Source organism: Microcebus murinus, chromosome 10, assembly GCF_040939455.1.
Source record: "Microcebus murinus isolate Inina chromosome 10, M.murinus_Inina_mat1.0, whole genome shotgun sequence".
In the NCBI taxonomy this organism is placed as follows: Eukaryota; Metazoa; Chordata; class Mammalia; order Primates; family Cheirogaleidae; genus Microcebus; species Microcebus murinus.
In genome coordinates, this window is record NC_134113.1 from 3,760,348 (window position 1) to 3,769,696 (window position 9,349).

Sequence of the window (9,349 nt, forward strand, 5' to 3'; positions counted from 1 at the left end):
GGAGGTTCAGGTGCGGACAGAGCCTGCCCAGCCGAGTGGCCTGCGATGTTTGAAATGGCCACTTCCAGTGGAAAAGCGCTCACCTCCCCACGGCGGCCACCTGGGCTCCAGGCTGCAGGAGGGGGAGGGGAGGGTGGGGCTCATCGCTCCTGGGCATGGTCACCCAGACAAGCCCTGGCTTCCCGACTGAGGGGGACTGAGGAAAAGAAGGGCCCGGTTCACAGGAACAAGAAGGTGTCTGTTCGGGGCACTTTCCCAGGTCCCTGGGTGCAGGGGCGGGGCAGGAGCGGCACCTGGCCAGGGGCAGAGGGAGCCAGTGCCTGGTTGCCCCTCGAGTCCCACAGCAATCTGGCGTGGCTCAGCCCCTCTCCAGCTCAGCCCCCTGGCCAGGCTCTCACGTGCTGAGCCCACTGCGGGCCGCCTTCTGCCAGGATCCTGCACCTGTCACCCAGGAGAGGGGCTTTCACAAGAGGAGGGAGGGCTCAGAGCTCCAGCTACCTGCCCAAGGCCACGCCCTGGGCCGAGGGGTGGACTGGAAGCTGGGTTGGCCGCCCCGCCCCCTGCCACCTCCTGGGGACCTGGTGTTGTATTCCCAAGTCATCATCGGGGTGGGGGATGGGAAGGCCAAGCCCGTGCCTGGGCTGACCCTGTGGACAGGTCCCTGCACTCTGGGCTCCTCCACCAGGGCTGCCCTCTCACCTCTGCGCCCTCCCTCCCAACGTCCTGAGCCCTCACCTCCCTGGCCCTCAGGAAGCACGTCGGGGCTCTACAGCTAGACTCCGCCCTCCCTCCCCGACTCTCGGGGTCCTTGCGGGGACACCCACAGAGTGATCACACGACAGCTCCCTGGGGACACAGTGTGTTAGCACTGGAAGGGCCGTCATCCGTTGAACCCAAGCATCAACTTTTGCTGGTGGGGAAACTGAGGCCCAGGTAAAGGGAGGACTTGTCAGGTCCAAGACTCGCCAGATGGAGAGCTGGGGTGGCCTGGAGCCAGAGTCCACGGGTGGAGGGGCTCCCCTTGCCCTGAAGAGGTGTGCGGCCCCCTGGCAGAGGGGCTGCAGGGGTGACGCCCCCTCCACACCTGGCGCACACTGAGGGCTTGTGGGAGCGCAGGAGGCCCAGTGGGGGCCGGGAAGAGGTTGCACCTGCCCTGGCAGTGGCCTGACGCCTGAGGGCTGGGAACGGGCAGCTCCGGCTACTCGTCCCCTTGGCAGATGGCCACACCACCCGGGGACAGGACAAGGGTGTCCAGGCCCCTGTTACCCCCGTGGAGTCTGCCCCCCGCCCCCGCCTGTTTTCTCGTGTCCAGCCGGGGGCATCAGACAGGAGAGGGGCTGCCTCCAAGCCAGAGGCCCTGGATGCAATACGAAAGCCACCAAGTTGTCATTTGGGGGTTAAATCAAAATAATCATCGCCCCAAGTTGACGGCTGGTCCCCTGGAGGGAGCGCAGCCCTCACGCAGCGTCTTGGACTCCGGGAGGTGGCGTCTCTGGGTTTGGGGCCGGGAGGGAAGAGGATGGTGGAGGTGATGCTGCCGCCAGGCCTGGCCCAGCAGGAAGGGGCGGCGTGGCCGCTTCCCACCCGCCCAGGCTCTGCCCACCTCTGGCCCGTCCCGTCCCTGCTTGGGCCTCGCTGTGGCCGAAGCCCTGCAGCCCCACAGCAGCCCCTGCTCGAGTCCAGCGCCAGCAGCCACCAGGGCCGCTTTCCTAAAAGTCCCCTCGGGCCCAACTCAGGAACGGTAATGGCCCAACTCAGGCACGGTAATGGCTCCCCCGGCCCCGGGGGGCAGTCAAGACTTTGAGGCGCCTCTCAAGGCTTCTGCAGCCTGGTCCCCACCCTGCTCCTCCCCCGACTCCCCTTCCCCTCCACACCCACTACTGTGTTTGCCCTTACGCCGAGGGGGTGTTACTAGTGCATTCTGGTCTATGGCTACACCACGCTGAATGCGCCCCATCCCATCTGATCTTGGAAGCTAAGCAGGGTCGGGCCCGGTTGGTTCTTGGATGGGAGACCTCCTGGGAATACCAGGTGCTGTAGGTTTAAATTAATTTTTAAAGAAAAATGAAAAAAGAAAAAAAGTCCATTCTACAGCTGGAAACATTGAGGTCCAAGGAAGTTAAGGTCCCAGAGCGAAAAGCAGCTGAGCTGGACGGCAAGAGGAGGCCCAGCACCGGGCATGGGGACCTTATTCAGAGGCCGAGCCTCCCAGCACAGAGTGGGCTGGGGAGAGGGGACGTAAATAACACTGGGAATGATGGTGAGACCAGCCTCAGGGGCAGGTCCCCCAGGGAAAGCCCCCGTGGAGGGGAGCCTGGGATGTAGGGTCTAAACGCGCCATCGGGGGGCGGCCGACCCCTCCACCGCTCCCCGGGCGGGGCTGTGGGACCCGGGGCTGGAGTGGGGAAGCTGGGCTTGGGGGGAGGTGGCCGCCTTCTCCACCGAGGGAACCAGCCCCACCCTTGGCCTTAAGTGGCCTCCAGTCCTGTGCTCGGGGCAGCCAGGCCACAGGGGGCCTGGAAACGGGACCGCGGCTGTTTGTTCAGCTGTCTGGTTGGCGCCGGCTCCCCCACTGGGCCCAGGCTCTCCGGAGTTGAAGCCGCGGCCCTGCTTGCTCCCACCGTGCAAGCTCGGGGCGTGGCCGGCTCCCTGCCGGATTCTCCGTGGGAGTCTCAAGGGCAAGCCACCAGGTGGAGGCTGCAGGCTGGCCCTTCACCCAGAGACCCGTGGGTGACAGTGGGACCTCAGGGACAGCTGGCCACCCTCTCGGGTGCCTGGGGACGCAGAGAGTACCGGCAGCTTGGGTCACCTGACAAGTGTTTAGGAAAGGGACAGAGGCGTGGATCGAGGTCAGGAAGGGCCCAGCGCGGAGGCCGGTGCCTGCAGGGCAGGGAGGGCAGCCTGCTGGGCTGGGGAGAGGGGCTGGCGCAGGGAGCCCGGCCTCTGGTAGAGGGCCTGGGCCTCCTGCCAATGCCTCCCACCAGCGAGGCCAGGTGCAGGTCCCAGCGCAGAAAGCCCGAGGATATGTCCCCAGGGCTGGCGTGGGGGAGGGGAGGTGGGCTGGAGCAGGTGCAGGGTTGTCCTGGAGGGGCAAAGCGGGAAGAGCCTGCAAGGACCGAAGCAGCAAACTGGTGGCTGTGTGGCCAGGGCAACGTGGCCCAGAGCAGCCAGGCCACTTACCTGATACGGAATCGCAAGCAGGTGGCGGCTGCCGGGTGAGGTCCGGGACAGGGCTGTAAGAGCCCTTCCCTTCTGCCCAGCTCTCTTGGGGCGCTTGCTCTTGGACCCCCGCCGATAGAGAGCAAAGAAGCCTCTAGATTCCAGCCCCCAGCCCCTGAGCCACCTCCAGCCCAGGCCCCCAACCTGGGGAGCAGAGACAAGACGTCCCCACTGTAAGCCACGGAGCCTGTGAGCACGACCAAAGAGCCGTTGCAGGCCTCTGTGCTTGGAGGTGATCTGTTAGCGGCAAGCACGGTACTGGAGCAAACCCCGAGGCATCTCTGACTAGTCTCTCTGGACGCTCAGGGTCTCACTGTGTTGCCCAGGCGGGCCTCAAACTTCTGGAGCCTCCCAAGTAGCTGGGACTATAGGTGTGCACCACCACACCTGGCTTAGACACCCGAGCATTCTCTCTCCGCACCCCAAAGGAGACCGCTCCGTCCTATGCGTGCTTGAGCAGCCACAGAAGGTCGAATTGATGCCACCGTTTGTGCTTGCCGCCCCACAAGGACCCCCGTGTCCTTGGCCTTAATGCTGCCAGCACCCTCGCACCTGGCCTTCGTGGAGCTGTCACCTGCCCAGGGTGAAAGGGGCAGGTGTGTCAAGGAGGCAGGGTGGTGCGGAGTGACCCGTCCTTTTATGAACAGCGTGTGAGAGGCTTCATCTGCCTGGTTAGAGCCTGGGCCCTCGGTTCTCCGGGCAGCTTCAGGGCCCCTGCATCGGGCAGGACTGGCCTCCCGGGGCTGCTCTGCACCTGCCTGGCCTGCTGGGAGGCAGGCAGCCCAGGCGGTCAGTGCCCGGGTGTCAGACACAGCGTCCAGGACGCACCTGCATGGGATGACAGTGAGTGGCAAGGACACGGTCCAGGGTTCAGTGTTCCCATCACAGGGTCACAAGCTGGGCCAAAGAGGAGAGAGCCAGCCAGGCTGTAGAACACAGCCAAGCGACACATCCAAGGAAAGACAGACCAGCCACTTCCTCACGGCGACTTTGTACAGCCAGACTTCAAGTGACTTGGCTGCTGTGAGGGTGAGCAGAGGCACATGCCAGAAACCCCAAAGTCCAGCCTAGGTATCCCCAATTGTGGTATCTCCAACCCCCCATGGCACCTGTCCCAGGAGGGAAGCCCTGGGAGTAAGACCTGGTGCCTTCCTGTTATACCCATGCAGTTGTAATTTGCATGAACTGCTGCTTTCCCTTTTTGCCTCTGCTGCTGGGGAGCTTTGAGCCAAGCTGAGTCCATTAAGCTAGACCTGCCTTCTCCCCACCTTTCCCTTCCTCTTTCACCTCCGCTTGTATTATACTATATTTCTTCTTTTTTTTTTTGAGACAGAGTCTCACTCTGTTGCCCGGGCTAGAGTGCCCTGGCATCAGCCTAGCTCACAGCAACCTCCAACTCCTGGGCTCAAGCGATCCTCCTGCCTCAGCCTCCCAAGTAGCTAGGACTACAGGCATGCGCCACCATGCTAATTTTTTCTCTATATATTTTTAGTTGGCCAATCAATTTCTTTCTATTTTTAGTAGAGACGGGGTCTTGCTCTTGATCAGGCTGGTTTCCAACTCCTGACCTTGAACAATCTTCCCACCTCAGCCTCCCAGAGAGCTAGGATTACAGGCGAGAGCCACCGCGCCCGGCCCTCACCTCTGCTTTTAAATACATGCTCCCTGGCATCTTTGTTGCACGCCCACATCCCTTCTGGGTGAGGTGACCCCGACCCCTTCCTCCAGGCCCCCAAGTCCCCATGGCCCTCGGCATGCCCCAACCAGGCAGCATTCCGCCCTCTGTATCCGGCACACCAGCAGGTGCCTGAGATGCCCCCGCCCGGGGCGTGGGCTGGAATCTCCGCCCCCACTGGGCACAGGTCAGGGCCGCCCGGCCTCCCGCACACCTGTTTCCTCGGCGCCCGCTGCGCTCTGCGGGGCTGTGAGGGTGACAGAAAACGTGTGCGAGGAGGGCGTGCAGCAGCACGGGTTCCGTGGTGGCTGTCGGTGGCTTCTGTTGCCATCCCCGTTGCGCTTCTCGGCTCATCTTCCGCGGCGGCCCGGCCCCAGGCTCCTGCGCGCAGCGGGCAGGAACCACGCTGCGCCGGCCCCTCTCCTTGGACAGTGCTCTCCGCTGGCACCTCAGGGCTCTGTCCTGGGGGCGGCGGAAGCCTGGGGACACGTGGGGGCCTCCAGGAGAGCCTGCTCGGAGGAAGGGCCTCAAAGGCGAGACCTGAAGGCCGAGCAGGGGAGAGCAGGTGGAGAGACGGCCAGGAGGAGAGGTCAGGCCAGCAGGCTGGACAGGCCTGCCGAGGCCAAGGGGCCGAGAAGGCCCCTCCAACCCGGCCCGTAGGCTGTGCCCATCAGGAGAGGCCTGCACGAGCAGAGGCGGGGAGGCGGGGCTTCCCTGAGCCCGGGGAGGAGGGGAAGAAATCCCAGAGGCTCAGGTGTGCTGTGCTGAGATCAAGGCCTTCCGCGAGGCAATGGGGAGCCACAGAAGGTTATGGGGGAAGGCTGTCTGATGCTCACACGGAACACACAGTTCCGACTCATTGGACCCAACCACTCCCCGGTGGATTGGGCATGGCCACCCTCACCTGGTGTGGGGGATGTGCCTTTGCCTCCTCCCACCCCAACAGGGTAAACGGAGCTATCTCAGGGAGGGACAGTGGAGACTCAGGTCAGTTTTTTGTTTTTTTTGTTTTTTTTTGGAGACAGTGTCTCGCTTTGTTGCCCAGGCTAGAGTGAGTGCCGTGGCGTCAGCCTAGCTCACAGCAACCTCAGACTCCTGGGCTCAAGCGATCCTCCTGCCTCAGCCTCCGAGTAGCTGGGACTACAGGCATGCGCCAGCACGCGGGAGTAATTTTTTCTACATATATTAGTTGGCCAATTAATTTCTTTCTATTTATAGTAGAGACGGGGTCTCACTCTTGCTCAGGCTGGTTTCGAACTCCTGACCTTGAGCTATCCGCCCGCCTCGGCCTCCCAGAGTGCTAGGATTACGGGCATGAGCCACCATGCCTGGCCTCAGGTCAGTTTTTAAGGTTGAAAAATGTGGCCGAGACAATTATTTGAAAGAAAAACAACAAAAGAAGATTCTAGAAAGGAGATCACTGGCCACGCGAGTCCACATTCCACACGATGGCTCTGGAGAGGTGGTGGGGCAGTGTCCCCAGCCTGGCACTGCTGCAGGCTCTGGGCACAGGACTCGGCCTGAGGGGGTCTCAGACCCTCAGTGCAGGCAGGAGTGGGCTCTGAGGGCCTAGCAGGCGGGAGCCACGCACAGGCCCCTGGGCCTCCCTGAGGGGTAGGGACAGGGATGAGTGGCCGCAGGAGCAGTGACAGAGGCATGGCTGAGCCAGCAGTCTTGGCAGCCGTGCCAGGTGGAGAAGGACCCCAGAAGACACCTGCCTGGGGAGGTGGTGTGTAAGACACTGGGCTATAAGGACAATGGACACCTTCCAGCTTCTGTTTACTGCTTGCTTGCTAACCGCAAGGCATTATGGGCACAGTATGGGACGCAGAAGAAAAAGACAAAGAACGTGGAAACCGGAGTCTCTCAGCTAGGACCCGGAACAGGTAGGAGTCTATCAGGGGCAGGATGAAGGAAGAATCACTGTGGGGGCGATGCATGATCAGTATGTAAACAACTTAGCTATAAAAGGGTCACTAGCACACAAAGGGGGGTCCCTGCCCGGAGAAGAGGCCACTGCGCTGGCACTCTGGGGGCTTGGACCCTAGCTCGAGCTAGACAATAAAACTCCTTTTGATAATTACAGCCTCGGTGACTCTGTCTCTCTGTCCCGCGGCCCTGCGAATCTCGAACATAACAGGACCGTGCACCCCGGCAGTGATGCCATAGACGCCAGGTGCCATCAGGGCACTGAACTGACTCAGTTTACCCCACCGAGCAGGACCATGCAGAGTCAGCTATGGAGGAATAAATCCATTCCCCCTGCTGAGACTTAGCCTTCTTTCCTCAAAGGACATTCCAAGCAAAAGCACTTCCTGACCCCTAAGGCCTGGGGGGTGGGGGGAGAGGTAAAGTCAGGTTAGGGCTGTCTCTGCCCCCGCAGGGCCCAGCCCAGGGCGGGTGCCATAGGGACCAGGGGGCACTTGTGGGTTCCCAGGTTTGACCTCTGCACCCCCTAATCCCTGCACTTGGGGTCTAGGGTCCGAATCCCCACAGGGCCAGTGGCTGAGTTATTTTCCTTTGGGGAGGAGCAGGAGCCAGGGCTGGAGTCATTTCCCGCAGCCTTGGGTCTCGGCTTCCCTCTCCTCCCGCCTTCGCCCCTCCGTCTGGGCTGGGAGGTGGCAGCAATCTAAGGTCAGGGCGACAGCCAGTCAGTCCCTGCAGGCTGGGTGACTGGGTGGTCCTGAGGGTCCCGGGGGAGCTGGGGCGAGTTGGGTGCGTGGGAGGCTGGGGGCGGGTCGAGCGGGAGGCAGGGCCAGGCCTCCCCGTCCAGCCTCCGCGCTCGCTGAGCTCGGGTGCGCTGCCAGGCGGGTCGCAGGGGAGAGGGGCTGGCGCGCGGGGGCCGGCTGCCTGTGCGCATGCGCCCCGCGGCCGGGTTCAGGGTCCCGTAGGCCCCGCCCGCCCGGGCAGCAGCGGCTTCCGGCCGGCGGCGGGGAGACAATGTGCTGGCGGGCCGTGGCCCGGGGCCAGGCCCTCCATCCCCCCGCTACGCAGGAAGAGCGCTCACCAGAGCAGCGTGTCCTGGGGTGAACCCGCCGCTGCTCTGCGCTGTGATTTAGGGCTCCGGATTCCCGGGGAGGCGCCTCCAGTTGGAGCCAAACTGGTTCCTTTCAGCCATAAAATGGCCAGGGCCTGGGCCCCTGCCTGGGGGTTGGGGGTGGGGAGGGCCTGAATTGGAGGGCTGGGGGCCCATCTGTGCACCCTCTCCTGCAGCTCTTGCCCTTGGGCCGTGCTGGCGGGGCCTGCCGTGCTCGTTCTCCAGGTCCCTCAGGGTGGCTCCGTCCAGGTCTCAGGCACAGGGACTCCCATGGCCTGAGTCCTTCCCTGTCCTTGCCTTAGAGTCCTTCCTGTCCCGTGTCTTGTTCAGGTGCTCTCTGCCCCTCTGCTGACACAGGCTCTGTCTTGGCCCCTGCTGTGTCCGGGGCACTATGTAAGGTCTCCCTGGGCATGCCCACTCCGCCTCTCCTGCCCACACCCCTCCTGGCTGTCTCCTGCACCCCCTACGAGCTGAGCTCTGTGGCCCCAGCCTGCCAGCACGGCGTGCACCGCCCTCTGCCCACACCCAGCAACCCGGTGGGCCTGTCTGCTCGCTCCTTGGCCCTGGAGACACCTGGGAAGGGCAGGGCCACTGCTGGAGCCCACCTGTGACTGGGCAGGCAGCGTGTGACTGTTCTCCTGTCCTCGCCACAGACCACACCCTCCTCTGAGTGCGGCCCATCGGCCCTTCCTCTGTGACCTCTGGGCTGGCCACCAGGCCCATGGACCAGGAGGGTGGCCCCACGGAGCCCCGCCAGGAGGAGCTGGCCCTGTGAGTCCGTGTGGGGGACGGAAGCCTGCAGAGTTTAGCTGCAGACTCAGGCCGCCCTGCTGGGGCTCCAGGCTCCTCTCACCCCGCGGCAGCGGGCCAGGACCAGCCCTGCGCCCAGCCTCAGGCCTCCTTTGGCCCTAGTGTCGTGTCACCCCCGGGGAAAGTGTTACATTTTTGTGCCTATTTTGGGATCCCCCAAATCTCCCAGCACAAAACTTGGCACATAGTAGGTCCTCATGGAGATCCTCGTTGGCTGGCAGATTGCTGGGCCTGAGGGGGTTTTAGACCATTAGCGCAGGGCAGGAGTGGGCTCTGAGGGCCCAGCAGGTGGGAGCAACACACAGGCCCCTGGGCCTCCCTGCGGGGTAGGGGCAAGGAGGGAGCAGTGAAGCAGGAGCACCGGAGGGTGCCTGGAGCTACTGAGCTCTCCCCACCTGCCCAGCGCTGCCCCACTTGCCCTGGCTACTCGGGGGGTGGGGTTGACGTCAGGGTCTCTCAGAGGAGAGGGAGCTCCCCAGGGAAGAGTGTGGGTGCTACTCAGCCATAAAAGGGTGCAGCTCAGTGAGGTACAACTACCCCCAACCCCAGGCTGCAGTGGCTACGATAAAACACAGCAGGAAAAACGAGGGAGGACCAGGAGGTCGGAG

At 63.2% G+C, this 9,349-nt stretch overlaps 1 pseudogene; it reads left to right on the forward strand.

Annotated features, from left to right (window-relative positions):
- The first annotated feature begins 1,924 nt into the window (after positions 1-1,924).
- On the forward strand, positions 1,925-2,043 carry LOC142873607 (uncharacterized; annotated as a pseudogene).
- Positions 2,044-9,349: the final 7,306 nt, after the last annotated feature.